This window comes from Labrus bergylta, chromosome 24 (assembly GCF_963930695.1).
Source record: "Labrus bergylta chromosome 24, fLabBer1.1, whole genome shotgun sequence".
Taxonomy (NCBI): Eukaryota; Metazoa; Chordata; class Actinopteri; order Labriformes; family Labridae; genus Labrus; species Labrus bergylta.
Window position 1 is genome coordinate 4575386 of NC_089218.1, and position 21250 is coordinate 4596635.

The window sequence follows — 21250 nt, forward strand, 5'->3', positions numbered from 1 at the left end:
TTGCATTCTCAGCTTAAAAGCTCAATTTGTCCTGGACTTTGATTTATACCCTCGGTTTAATTTTTTTCCCATTACCATTGTTGTGTACAACAAAGCACAACAAAGAAGGACCTAATCATAATGGTTAGAGTGGTTTAGAAATACATTTGAAACCTCAACATCAAGCAAAGACCAAATGTTTCTGTTGACTTTTCCGATGTCTTAATTTTTTCCAAGTATATCCCGAGCATGTGCATTTACAAAACTGCACTTTTGGCTAGTTGTCAGTACTTTTCCATAAAGCTTTTGGAGACACAACAAGGTATTTTTGGTGTTCTTGCTTAACGCTGCTGTGACTCACAAAACCAGAAACCTTTCAACTCACAGGTGGCCTCCCTGACCTTCTCCCTGATGAGAAAAACCAACATGAATAGGCACAAAAATGTATTGTCCTTATGAACAGCAGACCTAGAGTTTATATACTATGGCCATAGCTGGCACCAGATGATGTCAGTGTGTGTTCGTGTGTGTGTGTGTGTGTGTGTAAAATTAGGACTAGTCCTGTGGGACAAGCTGTCTCTCTCAATGTGTACCATGAGTGATGTCAGACGACTGCTATACTCCCAGTAATGGGCGTGAAAACTGTGTGTTCAAGTGCAAAAACGTGTGTTTACTCTTCTGTGTGTGTGTTCAGGGGGTTTCAGGACTTGAGAATACCTCTCAGCAGTTCGTCTGATGGCTGCAGGCAACGGTTTGCACAGTTGGGTAGCTTAAAGACGCAACGATAGCTCAAACTGAGAACTTGCCTTTGTGTTGAAGAACTTGTTTGTTCTACTGTGGTGTGTGTATGCATAACTCTAAGTATCTCAATCTACACTTAATGAACAAAAGTACACATTTGAACCAAATCATCAAAATTTGAGACAATTAGGCAATTCCAAAGCTGCAACACAGGAAGAACTCGAGTGGCCTTCATGGTGCCCTGACCTGAACCCGATTGAACACCTTTGAAAGGAATTAGAGGCGTGATTGCGAGCCAAGTCTTACTTGTCTAACATGAGTAACTGACCTTAGGTGATCTTTTGGTTGAAATTGGTACTAATTCCCATGGACACTCTCCAAAAAACTTGCTGAAATCCTTCCTAGAACAGTTGGGAGCTGAGCTAATTAATGAGCTTTAGAGGTGAGAGTATGATGAGTGAGGGAGCCAAACTGGTTGTTTCCTTGTCTTAAGTTTCTACACAAAAGTTAACTTCACTCTGGCTGTTTACTCATTTTAACCAGACTGATGTAACTCTAAACAGTCTCTCAAGCAACAGCAGCACAACGAGTTTTGTTGAATTGGTCCCTTGGCCAAGCCGGTGCATGCAAGCTATGCCCAATGCCAATCAATGGGTACAGTGGAGTTATAGACTAGAATCAGGGTTTCTTCAACGCCATAAACAATGCCAACTGGACAGCAGTAGAGTTCATCAGAAGAGGCATCAAGATATGTGTTTTTTTTTACTGGCTTGAGATTTTCCTTAGCTGTATAGTTTTTCTATTAGACTGAACAGAACCCTATACTGAACCCAATTAAACCTTCCAAGAAAGTAGAAGATGGACTCTTAGCTAGGCCTTCTTATCCAACACGAGTGCCTGACCTCAAATGCTCTTTTGGTCAAAACTTGTCCAATTCTCATGGAAACACTCCAAAAATCTTGCATAAACCTTTTTTAGGAAAACAGGAAACCTTCATAGAGTGAATTAATAAGCTTTGGAGGTGAGGGTAGGGTTTTGTAATCATTCTTCTGAGCCAAGCTTGTAGTTTTGCTTTTCCCAGTTTTACTTTTCCCAATTTCCCTAGGCCAAGCAGGTGCATTTCCTGTTTCCAGTTTCAAAACAAAGCTAGGTGGACACAAGCCGATGCCAGATATAATTCTAAAGAGCCTCTTGAAGAAACACCAGAACATGAAAGGTTAGTTGGGTGTTTTATGTAAGGGGTTTCCTAGGCCAAGCAGGTGCATGCATACTGTGTGCAATGCCAATCGTTGGCTGGATTGGGGTAAAGTAGAACTGGACTCTGGAGCAGTGGAAACATTGCCTTTGATGAGATGGATCAAGCAATATGAACTGGAAAGCAAATGGCCAGCAGTAAAGATTGTTGGAGGAGAGATGAAGGTCGTGGAATTTGAGACAGATTTGGGATGGTTTAAATTAGTTTAGTAAAAGGTCCTCTTAATGCTACAAGATACAAATACCCTTTTAGCAAAGAGTGTCTTTAACTTTATGGCACCAGTGTTGGGGAAGTCATTAAGACCTGCTTGGTGTAGATGAACAGAGCCTTGACCTCAACCGACTTACAAGCTTTTCAAAGGAATTACAACACTGATGGCGAGCCAGACTTTCTTGTCAACATGAGTTTCTGACCTTAATTGCTCTTTTGGTCAAAGTAGTAACAAATTCTCAACAAAGCACTCCAAAACTACAGAAAGCCTTCCCAGAATAGTGACTGTTTAGTCAGTTAATTAATGAGCTTTAGAAGTGAGAGTAGGATTTTTAATTGTTGGACAGAGCCAAGTGAGCTGTTCCCAGTTCCCAGCAAGCTTACTGGCCACTTGCTGTAGACACATATTAACCAAACATAGAGTATATGAGAGTGGGATTGGTTCTTATATAGGCTGTCGTTGATTTTGGTATTGGGTGGTTTTAAGGATACATGAGTGTGAAGGCTGTCTATCGGTCATACTTTAAATGACTTTTTGTTCCGAATCATTGGGTGGGATTCCTCTACTAGCTTCCTCTGACGTCTTAGTAACCAAGAAGCCTTGATTACTGATTGAGAGCAGCAATATTAATCAGCAGAAGAATGTTATTTTTTAGAGTTTTGAATGGACTTTATGCATTCCTTTTCTAGTGTGATGGACACTCTGGAGAACAGGAGTGAGCTGAGAGCTAAGTTTTAGTTGGAGGAGTTTGGGGGATTCCATGGGAGTAGCTGGTTTTATATCCTGCCTACTGCAGCTGCTCAGTTACTTAACTCCTTCTGGATTCCCAGTCGACAATCAAGCCGGTCTCTCCCAGCTCTTTGCATCACTTAACCTCAACTCATCGTACAGTGTCTTAACTAAAGGGACGTCTGTCCTTTTGCACTTTCTTGGATAGGCGTCATTTAGCAATGCTTTACTCTCACCCTGTCAAGTTAATGCCAAGACATAGAGGAGAATCTGTTTTTCTCTTTCTCTCATCACTATTATTGCTTTTATAAATTATTTTTCTGTCTTCCAACACATCTCCAAACCACTAAGCCATATGTCTTTTCTGCTAGGTGCTGAGCTGCAAATCCCCATCGACGTGGGTGAGTTAAGAATACAACCTTTTCCCTCTCCAACTTTCCCAGAGCTCTCTTATATGTATGTTTTTTCCTCGCTGGCAGCAGTGAACAGAAACATCTCGAGAGCTTATTGCTGTATATACACATGTGCACTCTGTTTATTTTGCATGTCTGGAATGGAGTCAAGGTTGTGACACAGTCTTTAGCTGTAATTTTTTAAACATATGACTACAAACTGAGTTTAAATTGGCAATATAACAGAGCATGGATTGGATTTCCATGCTGTTCCTTTTTCTCTCTGTGCGCCTCCGTTAGATAGCCAGGACAGGAGCAGGGGTCTCTATCGGTGGCATCCAGCCAGCAGCTGGATAAACAACAACATAACAGCGGCGAGAGTAGGAGTGATCCTGCGTTTGATTGATGGCTTCTCTGCTAGCAGATCCCTTAATCAGCAGGCGGCTGACTCACTCGGCTCACACTGCGTAGGACTGACTGTCAGTGTCTTCATTAGCTGCTCCTACACTGCCAGGTGAAAAAAAAAATGCAAAGTGAACATCTATTTGTTGGAATAAGTGACTCAAATATGTTATGAGGTGCATAGAGTTTACTGGTGGAGTAATGGTGCTGTTAAGATTTATTTCAATGTTGCCCCAGCATTAAACTTTAAAGACACAATCAAGTTGGAGAAACTGTGAATCATTTCATCATTCTCAGAGAAAGTGGCATTGCTGTCTTGGGGGCCCGAGTTCAAGAGTCTTTTGGGGCCCTGGGCAATAATGAATTGCCCCCCCCCAACCACCATTATGTCTGCCAGTGTCCCGACCCTCTTCTACTTTTCTTTTGTTACTCCCAGACAGATACTTCAACTCCATTTTCCTTCAGGGACTTTCATTGACCAACTTTGAATAATGCACACGATAAAAAAAGCAGCATAACAAAAATGTGTGCTGTCAGGTGGGGCCCCGTTAGGGAGGTTTCCGACTGTCATTGCAAAATTTCCACATTTTGCGCTACTGCTGCGCTTTTCAGTTTGTAAGCCCTGGGGGGCCCCTTGCTTGCAACATTACAAGTATAGTGCAAACTGCATGGAATCGGTGCCCAGTTGGGGCCCACAGTTCATTTCTGCCCCAGTGTCCTCTAGCAGGTTAATCAGGCCCTGCATCTAAAGGTACAATAACTATTAATGACTACAGCATGGTTACATTCTACAGAAAGGAACATTAAATGAATGATGAATGCCTGAAATGTGACTGGAAAGCTTTACCACAGGGATTTAAAATAATGTGCACACACAGGAAAACGATGGTTCAAGTTCATCAGGATAATTCCGTTTCACTTCCACTGACGGCAATAAACTTAACCGCTGCCAAACCTTCATTCTCAACTCCACAGATCTCCACATGAAGAACCACCAATTTGGCTTCACGTGAATCGCCCCACTGTTTGCGTTTCTCCCGTCTGAAGCGGCTCGTCCTTTACCCTCGCTGAAAGCTTGTGAAATATTTCCAAAAGGAGCGTAAATTCACTCGTCATTACATAAGTTTCCACGGCCTGACCTGCACCGTTTGTGGAAGCAGATGTTCCCGTTTGTTACGACTGGACTGATTACAAAAAGGGCAATAAATAAATGAAGAGCCGCACAAAGTAGGAGTTATTTGATCTTTAGGTGGAGTCGCTCTTCAGTGGGCCTTTTTCCAGACTCTAGAGTGTGCTCACTCTTTTCTCCCGTATACAAGGCAGACTTCCTCCTGAGGTGTGAAAGTTGTCTCAATAGAAGCTCAGGCCTTCTTTTACAAGCACAGGAATCATTTAATCGTTCTGCAAATGGCACTTGGATTGGCAATTTCTTACAGAATTGCTAAAACATAAATTAGCAAGATTATAAGTTTGCTTGTGCTGCAGGCAAAGTGTAATCCTTTAAATTATTTTATTTTGGTAAATTTGCTCGAGGGTTCATGAAATAATGTTAAACTATTTGCTAAACATGAACCAAAAGCCTCTCACTTTGGTGCCGGAAGAAGAAAAACATTTGAAGTTTGAGAACTAAAATGCATGTTAACGAAAAAAAGCAAACATCTAGTTACTCCTGCATCGCATGTGTGGGTGGATATTTGGAGGCAGTGGCATTAGACAACCTTCCTACTGCACTGTACCTCAAAGACACACATGCTGAAGGCTCCATCTGCACACACTTGCACACTCACACACACAGTAATACGCTGTTTCCATTCTCTCACCCTGGCATTACTGGGAGTTAGCGGGAAAACAGGGAAAAGGTAGGATGGGAGGTAGAACTTCCATCCCATTAAACCAGCCCTATGGCACTATGCTCTGTTTATATTACGGAGAATAATCTGTAGAAACGTCCTTATTGCACTCAGGTGCCCGGGTGTACATTACACACTTACATACAGTACAGTGTTTAGTAGGCATGTAGAGATTTCCTGACATGAAGGGTTGGTGTGTGTCTGTGTGTGTGTGTGTTTGGGGGAGGGGGGAGCGTACACTGAATCTCTGGTGCCCTCAAAACCCTCTTAAGCCACTTCCTGTGAGACAGGATGTCCACTCTGCACAGGAAATGACTCTGATTGATTGTTGCATGGTGAAAGGACAGAGGGAGCGATCAAGGAGGAAGTTGTGGGTGAAAACGAGACAATTTGCACGGTTGGATGTGAGCTGTGTTGGGCGCCACTTGCTGCAATGTGGTGTGCGATTTTAATTGGTTACTACTACCCAAAGAAGTCCCAAGTGTAATCTTGTAAATATTTTGGTAAAGATTTGATCCAATCCAAATTGGCCAAAGGTGACCAGATGTCTTCTAAACCGTTGTCCCCTGGGCTTCATCCACATCTCAACCCACACACTCAGACGGCCGAGCTTAGCCTCAAACAAACAAAACATTGACTTAACCCCCCGGCCTTCGGACTGCTCTCAGTCTGAACTTGACATTAACCCTGACATTGACTTTTGATCTTTATTGCTTGGCCAGCCGGCATCCTGGCTGTCACATTACATGTTGTTCTTTACAAAGTGAAGGTCGTTTGTCAGAGGGGGTGAGGCGGGTGTTATTAACAGCAGGAAGCCGGCAGGAATTTAGGAGAGTGATTGGACATGGTCTGCTGTCACACGTCATAAATGAACACCTCAGAGTGGGACGGATATATAAAGTAGAGCCAGACCGATTAATCGGCCAGCCGATAATAACGGCTATCGGTATCTGCAAATTCTTTCGCAGATATGCCGATATTACTAGATTTATTGACCAGTCAAATATGCTTTCATTTAAGAATCATCGTATTAAACTAGCAGGTCTCTTTCACCAGCAGAGGGCGCTATATAGACGACAACAAGTATCACCACTCTCCAGAAAATCAAGCGTACATGCGAAATTACTTTCCAGTTTAATAACCATCTTGTCTTCGTTATATCTTTTCCACAAATTATGCTAACTGCATTTGAGGGATCAATGCAATAAATGTGTATATCTAAATCTTTACAGATCAAACATAGATCTAAGAAAGATATGTCGGTATCTGATTTTTTTTATCCCCAATATCTATATCGGCCCAAAAATTCCATATCAGTCGGGCCCTAATATTAACAGTCAGAATGACTTCTATATCAAAGGCTATTAAAGGATACTAGAGTGTTAAAGGGACAGTTCATCAAAATCTGAGCTTTTGGACCTTGTTCGCAATCTTTTTTTACAGCTTTTTTTTTAAACTTTCCCCAACAAATAAACCTTCATCTTTGATAATATGACATCAACATAATTATGTGTAAACTGTGTGCATGAATTGTATGTGCCTCCAACATAGATTGGGTAAAAAATATTGAACGTTTGCATATTTCCTGGGACGCCCACACGCTGTGGACCTAGCATTAATCTTGTGGCACACATATGTAAGGAGTTTGTCCCGCCACAGTAAGAACCCTAACTTAAGGATGGATGATCTCACTCCTGCAGCATGACTTTGAAACACCCGGCTCAAAGGCGGCACTGAAATACCAAGGTGATGTGGAAAAACTCAGAGGTGTCCGGGCCTTTAAGGTTTCGCTTTATGTCCTGACACCAATTACATAACGGCTAATGTCAACAGATTAACTCCAGGTGGTGGAAAGAACTCAAACATAAAAAGTTAGCAGCACTTTGAATTCCAATGAGATATCTGGTACACCAGAAAAAAAGATTAGTATGTCCTCATGCATGTTTGTTAAATGCAGAATTTTAAAAAGTCCCCTTTTACATGATGTTGCTTTTGCAGGATTCTAACTAGCATACGTTTTCCTTTGGTCTGTGTATGTTTCGAGCTGCAGCTTTGAACACTGCTAGAAAGGCCGGCAGCTTGACAAAGCCCTCATTGCTGTTAGGCACTTAGGGTTCCACTTTTTCAATCACCAAGAGTTGAAATTCTTCAACTTTAGGATGCTCAGCTTGACTCTGTCACTTTTTACCCAACTGTCCAATCAGATTAAAGGTTCGAGATGAAAACTACGATTGAGAAGTCCTACTTGTAAAAGCACTGAACAAATCCCACAATGGAGGAGAAATATTCTTACAGGTTTCAGCAATCCCTTCATCCTGAGCAGGTGTTTGAGTTATTAGACAAAGCCAAAATATCTCAGCAGAAAAAACACTCTGACCAGCTGGGTGTTCTCAGTGAAGTGCTTGGCATTTGCAGCTGGGAAAAATCCATATTGTCAAAACATGGCCAAAGATTGAAACATTAGAAGCCCAGTTCTAGCTTGACAAGAAAAATATGCTGGTATTTTATGTTCTCAAATTTCCACTAATTTTAAAAATAAATAAAAAATGATCAGTTTCAAGTCAAACTTTGTTCGAGTTTACATTTTGACTCATGATGGCATACTTTTTAACTAAACTGCCAATAAATTAGTTCTGTTTTCTCCTAAGATGTTAACAGGGCTTCCATAGATCGCATGTGACATGAGATTTAAAAATGTGACCTCAATTCTGTCAAGTTTATGTCCAACCATCCAACCATTTTCCTATTCTCCTCTCTCTCATTTTATTGTCTTTCCAAGTACCTCCATAAAGTCAAAGTTACAGCATATGCAGTGAGCTCATGTTCTTTCCCCATTTGCTGTACATTTTCCTTTCTAGGAACTATAAGGAACAATACCTTGAGGGCGCATACAAACTGGAGGGCTGCTGATAACCTGTAATGTATTACAGAAATACACCCATCAGTCAGCTCTCTAACTTATCCCGTTATACAATACTTCCATGAAAACTTGAATCTCTCCCCAGGGTTTCCATGTAAGCAATACTCCAGCAGCCCCCTTCCAACCCTATGTGATGTATGGACGATAGCAGAGGACGCAATACGCAAACCATGTGCTTCTGATACATATCTAGTTGTACATGAATTCAGAGGTCACTGGAGAGAATAATAGAAGACAGACGGGCTTTACCATTCAATTTAACCTGAAGACAATCCAAAGAAAACTTGTATCTGCAAAGGAGTCACCAAACAACCACAGTCAAAGAGGTTTTTGTGAATATTGTGTAAGTCCATCCAGTATTTATTACCTCACACCAAAATACTCACACTGTCCTGTAGGTCTTCATGGCAGTAAACTGCTGGAGAAATAAACTGAAATAAACAGTCACTGCGGACAATTTTCAATGGCTTTGCACCATCAAATTCAAGATGTCTGCCAGCCACTTTTGAATTTACAGGACCACCAGCCCTTAAACCAAAAAAACATATGCATGCGTAAACTTAAGGCATAAAGGTCCTCTATGTTTTCTTTAACCAGTTGCCTCAATATTCACTGCTCCTCTCTTTACCTACGGTAACAAAGCCCAGAACCATAGACTATATAAAAGATCACTGCTTTCTGAAGAGGCCTCTGGAAGCCCAACGATGGCGCTCGCCATGTTAGAAATGCTGACCAAACCAATCTTTAGAAACAAGTGAAGAGGTGCTAAAACCTCCTGGAAGTCTGCTCAGACCCTATGAAAAGGGGGCTTCCACAATTTTCAACATTTGCTGCTTGCCGAGAACACAGAGGTAATCGTAGATCTGGAGAAGTGTCAGCTAATGCCTAGCATACACAAGCAAACCCTAAAAATAAAGGAGTCAAATGGCGCAGGAACTTCAAGAAGGTCCAGAACTTTGTCAGAACTGAAGAAGGTTTTTGATTGAGGGGAGAAAAGTCTTCAAGGGATTCAAACATGTCCAGTAGCTTTTTGGATTGAGCTTTGAATTCAATAAAGTCTAGTGTCCCTTTTGATTAAACTTAATGTCAAAATAAAAGGCAACAACTTATTTAAAAAAGCTAGAACTGAGTTTTATGACCAACTTATTTAAAAAGAAAAAAAATTGATGTTTTGTCTATACATGTTTGAAATGTTAGGTAAAATTTGGGAACATCCATTTTTCAGGTTAAATAAGTGATCAGAAAGTTCCTTCCAAGCATCTTGTGTCCGCACTGGTTTGGTTTTATAGAATAAGCCCTAAAAGTTAAAAGCTAATTGTATCTCTCTAAGTTCAATTACACACAAACTGATGCTGTGAAACCTCCACCTGCACTTTACAGGCTCTGAGCATTTCTGAGGTTTATGTCTGACATCCCCAGTACATTCCCGGGCAGTGAGAAGCTGGCTCATCTGTGGGGAAATTACACCCAGCGGTTTGTTGTGTTAATAGATCTTGTAGCCGAGTTTCTCGGGGGCGCTAACTGTGTGGTCCATCGTTTCAGCTCCTCTTGTCTGGTGTGGGCTGTGGCCTTATTTGTTAACTTTTCTAACCCTTTCACTCTCAGGTTTCCCAAGAATGTCCCCAGTTCGCTGTGATTTTCATGAAACAGTGAGTTTAAGCCACTGATGAGCAATATTCCCATAATGACGATGTGTGTGAAAAAATACATGTCTAATTACTGACATTAATGACGTCAGTCCCACCCATGTGCATGTTGAGATTCTCCAGATAATTCTGACAGTCATGTTTTTACTGACTCGACTGAATTTCATGCACAAATTACCCATAATCTGCTGCTGCTGACAAATTAACGAGTAACGTCAGAGGTGCTAATGTTACCGTCACAGTGCAAAGAGAAATACATTAGGTCATTTTTTTCGGCAATTGCCAACCTTTTTCCATTTTAAAATGTTTCATGATTGTAAAAAATCCCACCCTGTTTAAGATCTAGCACCAGATACGGTGAAAACATGGAATTTAATCAATTCGCACAAAATTTAAAATACACATTCATGTTCCCCAAAGGATGATCTCTTGTAACTCTCTGATTGGAAATGTTGGAAATGTACGCAACCTGAAATAAAGCTAAAATATCATACATTTGGAACATGGTTAATATATCCAAACTCCTCTGTGATTGGCTAAGAAACCCAATTGGTTGACAAGACTCTGGCAGGAGTCTGATGCAGGTTTCTTCAATATTTTAAACCCAACCATCACTGTTTTCTGTTCTTTATCAGGTTAGAGAGATTAGTGTTAAGATTAGCTTAGAGTTTAAACATCCTAGAGACAAATTTTGAGGCAGCGAATCACTGCCAATCAAACAAACCAATAATGGCACAATGAGGCTTTCATAGGGGGAACTACTGGAAAAAAACAAGGAGTCAAGAATCACTGTAGTGGCGCCATTTCTCACAAATGGAGTAGGATGTCAATTTTAGATCTATTTGCTTATCAATGTAAAGTAAAATAGATTGTTTCTTATGTTAAGAGCTGCTAAGCCAGCTTCTTGGCATCTCTACAGTCTGTAACGCCACAGTTGTGTCAGTCAAAATCTGGAAAGGTTATAGCCGCAATGGTCAGCAAATCAAGGGGGCGTGCCAAGCAACCTGTCAATCGTTTACAATACAGAAGTTATTGGAAGAGGATGCTACAGTGCTTGGGCTTTAAAACAAAAAAGACCATTCAGATGTTACTCTCCGTTTCTCCAAAAATTGAAAACCATTTGTTGTGAGTTATTTGAAGAATTATTTTCTCATCTTTATTCTATAAGAACGTCGGTTTTAGCCGTGCTAGCCCGTTTATACCAAACCTGTATTACAATTCTTTGACTCACATAACTGAACCCAATCCACCACACAATCAAGAACTTAGTACACACAATGAGAACACCATGCCTGTCACTATAAAATTACTTCAATCCATGTTTATTTTCTAATATCCTCTTTGTACATCTTAGTTAGTACAAAACCAGTAGGGATGTATAGGTTGTTTCGGCTTCCCCCATCTACTCTATTTCTTCTTTTTTTGAGGTTTGTTTCTATAGTTATAGGTCCCAGTTTAGGCCACCCTAGAGAAATCAAACACGGGTAACTTAAAGTATTATTCCAATGCTTTAAATGTTACGTTAAGCCAACAAAGAAAACTATTTCTTTCCAAAAGTATAAAGATTGATGCCAGTGGCAAATGTCCCTAAATATTCGGTTGGGTTCCAGTGGTTGTTGGAGAAGCATAAAGGTGTCTCTGTGGGTCTGGGTTGTTTTCCAGCCACTTCACTATAGCAGTGGTGACAAGTTTAACCCCAGAGGTCTGTGGAATAAGTTTCTGTTTTCACGGTGACATGTCAACCAGAACTGAGAAGTCCTTTTTTAGTAAATGACTTTCCCTCACGATGGCCAGAGCAGGGCTTAAACACGCTGTTATGTCATTTTGCATATTTAAGGGGCGACTCAGAGTAGTTCTTGGACATTGATAGCTAATAATTAGTATTTGGGGTCTTGTAAGTTTTATGGAAGGATGATTCTCCATGTTTTAATGCTCTGTGGACGTGGCCCACCCCTGTGAATGAGCTGCATAAAATTGGAAACAGCGCTTGCGGAAAAAAATTCAAAGATTCCGGCTTTCTCGCCAGCAGCTATGACAAACTTATCTTTAAGGTGTTTCCCATTTGGCTCTGTAGTGTCACAGTTTAATGTGTGTGTTGTGTGTGGGTGTGCTTGTCTGAAAAGGGGGAAAGGGATGCGAGGAAGGACCAAGAGGAGCAATTAGACTTTTTATGAGGGGAACTGAATTTCCAGTCGCCACATGATTATCGTAGAACCTCGGAGGGACAAAAAGCTGCTAAAAAAAGCGAGGGACACAAACAGAGAACAGGAGAGAGAGCCATGCACGCAGCGTGTTTTCTGCACACAGGAAGAGCTCTCTTATAATTTAATGCCCCCTGTAAATAATCTGAATAAGCAGCCTGTTTACTGGATCCAGATTAGCCTCCGAGCGGCTACAAAACTTTTCCAGTGAGACACAAGACTGCTCGTAAACTGCAGTATCATTAACAAGCTAGCCCACTCACATGGACAGGATTGTTGTCTGTTTGGTGGGATGTATTTTTATCCTGGCAAAGTGTTAAAGCCCGCAAATAGACTCACAACCAGTCCAGGGTGTTTCCTACGCTTTTGGCTCAATGCATGCTGGGAAAAGGGAACAAGTAGAAGTCAAGAATTTGGATAAATGAGGCACGGGCGAGGATGTTGATAAACCTTCCAGGAAGAAATTACTCCTTGGTTAATCAACTGATACATTTCCTTCAACAGGAAGTGGACCATAAAGTTGGAGACGCACGTCAACAGGGGCTGGGGATAGCTGACATCCTCACCCGTTGATTAACGTCAACGTCAGAGTACTGATTCAATTAGAAGTCGTGTTAGACCGCAAGAAAGTTTGCGATACTTCCAGTTTTGGGGAGAGCAACTATGTGACCAAAGCAGCACAACACACACTAGGGGTGTAAATTCAAAGCATCAAAATTCATTAACTCTTGGCATAGAAATAACTATAAAACATATTTCTACTTCCTCATACTGTAATTTAATCTTTCTCTCTCTCTCTCTCAGCGGGGAGGGGCAGAGGAAGAAAACTGGAGCTGCAAGGACCAATAAAATTAATTGATATCCGAATCCATCTCATCACAGAAGGTCCCAATCTGAAAAAATTGGAAAATTTGACTTTTTTCTGACAAGACGACTCTCAGCGTACTTTAGTGTTGAGGTTATCTTTTTAGATTGAGGTTAGAGAGTTCACCTGGTGTGACTGATGGTTCAATGTAGGCCACGCAAAGTTTGAAAACGTGTTATAGTGACACTAAAACCAGATAAATGTTTTCTTTTCTCTGTCCAGTTTCTTCTCATGTGTTGAATGAAACATTAAGTCTCAAATGATCCGTTTGTTTTTCTGTCTGGTCCCTGACAAAGCCGAACACTGATCTTAGGTCCGCTAACAGTCTAACGCTCAGATCCGTGTGTGTCATCAGCGGGAGACATCTGCTGAACACACAGAAAATACAGCAGAGTAGAGTTCAGTGTTACAGCAGGGGAAGCTTTTTTTCTCCTGGCAGCACCGGAGACTCAGACCTGACTGTGAGCTCATGTTTTCACGATTATGATCTTAAGCTGCGTTCACAAACATACCTCCCCAAAGTGTTTTCCCTCCTTCGCCTGGAAACGCTTTCATCTTTGTTTTATCTGCTTCCGTCTTTTTAAACTCTGTTTCTCTCCTCCACTGCACAGCTAAGGGTAGGCAACTGTTTACTATAAAGCCATGAAAACACATCAATCATTCTTAGCCTGTTATAAATGGAACTTGACGTCAAAACTGCAGTAAAAAAAGTGAAAGGAATGTAGTATAATGACTTGAAAACATGAGTCTGTTTCTTAGAAATGACAGCGTCCAGTTTTAGATCATACACTTCTTTGAATTCTGTGGGTGTGAAAATGGAGGAGAAAAAAGTTAATCATACCCACTGTCTGTTCCTGAGAAGTTTTACGAATTTGGATAGTTAAAATAGGAAACATTTGACCTATTTTTAAACTTAACACAGTTGCTCTTGCACAATGCATCAGGGTTTATAAAGGCACTTCACTTGACTTACCATCAACATCATTGGAAGTTTACACAAACAAAAAAGCAGAAGACCTAGTATTGAACCTTGTGGGACACCTTTAAATACAAGTGGACTTGCATTAACAATTGTCAACAGACAGCAAAATACGATTGGCTGCTTGCTAATCAGCCTAAAATTAGCTTCTAAATTGTGTATGTAAACATGTGGGTCAACAGAAATCGATTCGCTTTGGTCCATTGGCCCTTTGAGGAACTGCAGAATTTGGCACAGGAGCTTCAGCTTAATTTTTTCAGCCCCAGACCTTTTTGCTCAGCCATTTTTTGAAGAGAAAGCCAAAATCAAAATTTAAAAAACATTCAGCATCATAAATATGTTTGTCCTTGTAGAGCTTCAAATGCAGAAGATGTTTGCCTCTCTAGAAAGGTAAAGTGTGAGTGAACTCCAAAGAAGGGAGGTACAGTTAGGAGACTCTAATGAGGTAATTTCCTTGGCAGAGTAAAAACATATTACAGTCAATCTGCAGCTGCAGAAAGAGGGGAGAATTTACTACAAACCCAGCCTTTATCAAATGTACTGAAACCGTCTCTGTGTGACCTCTCTATCCTCACATCCAGGCCGTGTTTGCAACCACCATGACCTCAAATTACGACAACACTCAGGAATCATACCCTAGTTTATTTCTCGTTTAAGTGCTACTACAACCAAAGTAAACAGCCTGCAGATTAGCGAACGTCAGCCTCCCGGGGTAAGACATTGATGTTAAACAAGGCGTCCAGTTATCTTTTACCAGGCGTAAAGACAAAGACGCGTGAGATGCTTTTGTGAAACCCAGACTTACAGCAGACCACCACAGGGCTGTGTAGCGAGGGCCAAGGCCAGATCCACGGCTGCCAGATGTGGGGGCGTGGTGCGGCAGCTGCGGCAGGCTGCAGCTGACCTGAGCCTTTATATGCAAGTATATATGTATGTGTTCAACTCCTTAATGACATTTAAATGTTTGTGTTGTTTTGAGAAAGAAGAAGCAGCATCTGATTTGTGTTTCAAGAAAGTTTTTGGTAAATGAGAAAATGTTTTCAGAGCGTATGGACGAGCATGTATATTAAGTGTGTGTACACAAGTCTTGCAGCTCCCCCTCGGACTGCCAGACTGTGTTATTGCAGCTGCACCCACCCCTCCTCGTCTTCCTCCCCTGACTCACACTTCAGGTGCTTTCCAGCCTCTTTAACTTCCTCCTTCAACCTCCATCTTCTACTTTTTTTTCCCTCCGTTCACTTCTCCTCAGACTGTCTTCCCTTCTGCTGCTGCTGCCACTCACTCACAGCCCACATTCTCTGAATTCATGCCAACGAGGAGAATGACTGACAATCCCACTCGGCTAGACAGGCTACTGACTCCCTCATTAACCCCCTGCTCCTGTTGGACGTCACCACGACAACGGTCAGATTGAGTGGGCTTAGCTGCTTCCTGCTCTCTAAGCCAAACAGTAATTTGAGGGTGTGTTTTGTAGGCATGACCTTGAGTACATGCATGCATTTATCTCTAAGGTATGCTTTCTGTGAGCTAGAGCTGCTAAACTAAATAAAGCTAACCACATTTAAGCCATCATACATACTTTCTCTAAATAACATTAACTTATGTTCTATTACAAAGGCAGCTTTCCACGTTTTATGCCTCCTCTTGGTAGGACAAAAAAGGTACATTTGAAACAGAAGTAGAGCTGATAAGAACTACTTGAGCACTTCTAACGGTAACGCCCTCAGAAATATTCCACCTTTAAGCCCCTCTGTGTCATTCCTTTACATACCAGGCCCATTTAAACCCTAATTAACCAGGAATGTTTACAAAGTGCATGCCTTTGAGAGCAAAGCCAGTCTTCCAAAAGGCCAAAACCTGCACCTGAGAGCGTCTGAACTTTCAGGTGACCTTTCCATGAAATGTGAACTAACTGGGATTAACTGGAGCTTTGTTTCAGTCAGGAATGGTCAAGATAAGCCGGAAAGAGGGAGCGCGATATGAAAAATTTCTTTTATGTTTCTCACCTGAAAGTGGAGAAAGGGTGGGCATTGGTACAAGGAATCTTCTGTTATCTTCTAAGGAAGCTGGGACATTAAGCCATGCCAATAAAACACCTCACACTTCATGTTATTTTTTAAATGAAGATATTCTGCCATAGCTGTACTACAATGTTTAACCTTTCCACCCAACAGATTATTAACATTGATCTGGATTATGCATAGACTGTATAAAACATGGATCTCGTGTTCGAGACAATGACGATGGCCATATTGAAAAAGACAACTGCATGAAGTAGAATTTCTTTGTAACTTTCCAGTTACACCCTGAATCATTGTTACTCCAGAGAATCTTTTACCAGACGTCACAACCAAAAGGGAGAACGTTACTTAATAACCTCCAAAGTGCACATTTTTTTCCAGGCCCATTATGTCTCTGACCTCACAGCTTACAACAACCGCATGGGGCTGATGGACCAAACTGGAGGAATTTGAAAAGTGTCATTTTCAAAAGTGGGCGAAAAGCTGCAGCCGGATTCCTGGCGTGGGCGAAGAGATCCAAAGTGGGGCAAAATGCAGATGGACCACAGCACTGCAATCATAGAAACCTGCCCAACCCAGTCTGACTGAACACATTCATTTCCAAATCTTTTATTTTTGTTGTAGAAAATCACATTCGTCTTTTTAGATAGAAGCAAACACTTTTTCATGGGACTTTGATCAGTATGAAAAATACAGCCCATGCCAAAAAGTCCCTTAAAGCCAATAAAAGTGATTAGAGAAGAAAACTCGTCGTGTAACTAATTCTTGAATCAAGATTTGTATTGGAACTACGAACACTTATCTCACCCCATTCTCGTCTTTTTCCATGTTTTAATAAAAAGCCCTGAACACAATATTAGATTGAGAGACTTGTTAAGATGTCAGGTCCAATCTTTCTTTCTTTTCTTTTCCCACAAATCTTTCCATTCGCTCTGCAGCAGGTGGAAGCCAGATTCCCAGGATCCATGTCCAGGTCTCAGGCTGTTTTTTTTCCGGGCTGTGGTGGAACCATTACAGGCCTTGACCTGGGTCTGGTGGTCAGGCTGACCTGATGGTGACCAGAGCTGGCGGTGGAGGAGCTCCAGGGAGGCCGTGCCCTGTGTTTTACCCTGCGTGGGTGGGTCTTAGCTGGGGAGGTGGGGATGATGGGTGGGTGGGTTTGGCCAAAGAATAAAATCACCCGCAAAGTTAAGTTTTTGGAAAACAGGAGCTATGGGGATTTTTTTTTTGTAATATAGTCTAAGCTCTAAAGAAACTACATCCTCTTTATGACTATTTCCAAAGTGGTTAAAGCACAGGCCTACTCTTTCTTTGTAGTCTCTCTTTGATGAGTTAGCTCAAGTCTAATTGTTGCAACTTACAAAAAGTCACACTGCAAACTATGAAACACTGAAAAGTGTAGTCTTGGCAGAAAGTCCCTTAAATGCTTACCGTCCAGCTAGCTACACTGGAAACCCCCTCAAAACTGTCCATTGCTCCCAGAGGGTATAACGGGGTCAAACTTTGGCCGATGGGTGCCAAGATTGGCTTCATGGTAAATGCAGGACCCAGTTCTTGATTGAGTAAGGATGATATAAAAATTTGAAAGTCTTATTGATGACACAGGGAAGGCAAGAGCCACATGAAAATCTCTAAAGTTATATTTTTCTAGCCTACTTTGATATCTGATGGCATAAATGTATGACATTTGTCAGGCAGGAAGCTCTGCTCCTACGACTCGCTGAGACTTGGATGTCCAACAATACTTAAAAACATGGTTCAAGGTACAAAATGGTTATAGATTCAACATTTATACTCACCAAAATAGCATGACGCTCAAGGCCCATAACCAACACTGACATAGCATTTATCAAGTCAGTACTGTGGGTGTGTTACGTACCCATCGTTGGTTATTGTTGAAAATAACTCAAATCCTTCATGGATGACTTATAAATTGATTTGTGTTTGGTATTAATAGGGTTTCACTGATTGTCTGTTTGCCCCCTAAATGACTCCAGACTGCCCCCCAAGCAGACCTTTTCCCTTGAATACTACGACAAATCAAAATCAAATCAAAAAGCTAAAGAACAGAATCCAAAAATCAAGCAAGAGGGGTTCTCAAAGTGTTGTATTTTGAAGCTTTTGGCCATTAACCAGCTGCCGAGTATGCCAAGTTTAAAGTCACAACAGACTATTGAGGGGCCTGGGGTAAAAGAAATCATAGTCTTTTAAGGGATAACAAACTGAATATGACCTTTAAAGTCTGACTGTGTTTCTAAGAAATCAAAAAATAATATCAACTGTAAACTGTAGTTGCGTAAAGCTCTTTAGAAGAAAAACAAACATCTTATTTTGATGATCTCCCTTCAAGTGTCCAGCAAACGTTGGCCAACACATTCAAAAAGATTAGACAATGGCATAAATACATGGGGGCCATACAGCTGAGAGTGTGTTCATATGTGTACAACCAAATCTTTCTCTTGTGGACAGCATGGGATGGAAACTTTGTTTTTGGAAAGAAATGCTTCTGACCAGCACATCTGGACAGATCTACACACACTAACGGACACCCGAACTGTCTCTTGTGATGATTTGTGAGATACTGACTTGGATCGTGGTTATGCGGCTCAGGCAATCAGCCGGGGACATAAAAGTGTCAAAGAGGCACGAGCCGTTCTTCCTCTATCTCCAATTCTTCTTCTTGTGTCATAAGCAAAAAATATCAATAGCTGAAGGTCTGATGACGTAAGAACGATTCTCTTAAGGCCATTTAGGGTTATTCCACTTTGATCAGATGTCTGTTTTTTGGGTTTGGTGGATGATATAGAAGAAGAGACACGTGTATGTGAGTGCACACAAACAGAAAAACACATTACAGGAAAGCAGACTCACAAGAAGAAGATACCGTCTGGTGAAAATCATCATCCAGTCAGGAAATCCCTTCGGAACCTTTTCAAATTTATTTTCCTGAAAGTGTTCGACTTTGACCTGAAACCTTTCTGGTTTGTCTGTTTTGGTGTGCAGACGATAAATCTCCAGGTCATCCAACTCAAACTTTGGGGATGAGTAAACAAGTAAAGGAAGTATGTTTCTCGAGGGTCTTAAAATGAGCGTATAGACCTGTTATTGCCCAGACCATGACCTGGAGAAGGTCTTGTTCATGCTAACTCACAGCGGGAAAATTCATTCAGGTTTCACAGGCCACTAACTGCAAGATAAACACGCTCTGACATATGCTGGCAAGGTACGTTAAGTTCAAGTATATGTATGTGTGTGTGCAAACCTGCCTGGAAGTGTTTGCATATCCGGATGAGGGCATGCATTCTGTCCCCTGGTGCATTTGTAGACACATTTAAGCTAGGTAACAGATTTAACCCTTTCACCCATTTCACAATCGAACAGGCTACTACTGATATAATGGATATCATAGATACTATCGGTTGTCTGTTGAAATTAAAGGACTGTCAGCATTAACACATTGATGGTGGCGGTGCAATTAAGGTCCAACATTAAGGCAAACGTTTAAGGTATTTTGTCTCTTTAGGCGCAAACATAATGACAATTCCTGTTGCGTACAAATCTGAAATAATGGCTTCCAATTAACTTTATTTCATATACCTGTGAATCATTTTGGTGAAGAAGACATATTGGATGATGGTACTTGCCACCTAGCCTAGCTGCTTACAACGACTCATTTTAGTCTTTGCTTCTTCGTAACACCCCTTGAGGATCGAATGTAAACTCACAATTGTGTCGTAAGTATCTGTTGGAAGCATTTTGTATTGAGTAAGGGTAAATAAATGAAAAAATGTCAAAGTTAGAATATGTTGGCTGTCCTCTGAGGTTTCATAGTCGTGTTTTAATTGAGTTTGACAGTCTGAAAATGTTTGTTTCTGCCACAGCAGCTGGAAGGCAGCTGCTGCCAAACAGCGTTGGTTAAACCAATTAAGAAATGTTGAAGCAGTTTAAATCCCAAACGCTGTCTTCCAAAGAAAAGTTCGGATAATCTACCACTCCTTTTACTCCACAAGATTCCTTAAGTCAGCCTCTGAACTTCTGTTGTCCTGGAGTTTGGCATGTTATGCGGTTTAGTTGACATGACCATTTCCTTATGTTGGAATCTGGAGCTCTAGCTGTGGCTTTATGGGTCATTTCAAATACAGTACAATGTTAAAGATTAACTGCATTTGAGGAGCTATATATAAATAAAGACACATGTACATATCATGCACACATAAACACTGAAAATGGTTTCATATGGGAGATAATACAGTGCCCGTTTATAGCTTAAAGGCACAGCAGAATTCAAAAACTAAAGATACAAATACAACCAATTACAGGAGCTCATTTCATGGCCAAACTGACAAAGACACGACCTCCAATTCTAATTTGTTGAAAGGTCACAGAGGTCAGTTCTGACAAAATTTGGATACACAGGCAGGGAGAAAATACCCATCAGGCATTTTTCATGCTCTTTGTCAGCATGTCTTGGCTGTGTTGTTGTTTGGCAAAGCTGCAGTGATTTATCTGTTTTCAAGAGTCTGTTTCCTTTTGTTTTTTAACTGGCTTTGGCATTCGAAAAACGGGATTATTTTTCTGGAAGGGGTAAAGAAATGATTCTATAAAGAAGGGGTTTTTACCAAAAGGGTGGAGATTGACACATGTATTAAAGGAGAATTATGGTATTTCTTTTCATTCCAATCTTTCTCATTTTGGGCTCTAAAGGGTGGCAGACACAAAATGGGTTGACATGTCCGCAAGATGATCTTTTAGGACATATTGGCCCAATCAAAGCACACCATCTGAAACTGATGTTTTCACCACTTTAAGACCATGAAGATGAAATACATTTTCTCATTAAAAACAGAAACACCCAGGGTTACACCCGTAACTTTGCCCTTTCAAAGACACCGCAATCCACAAACAAACACAGACACTTAAGCTGGCATGCGCACGGTATTGATTCGTCTCTTTTCTGATTCAAATGCTGTGTTACTTTGGCGTTTTCAAAGGTTGGCTAAGATCCATCAAAGCACAATATGAATACAATTGATCCAAACTAATTGTCTGATCAGTTTTG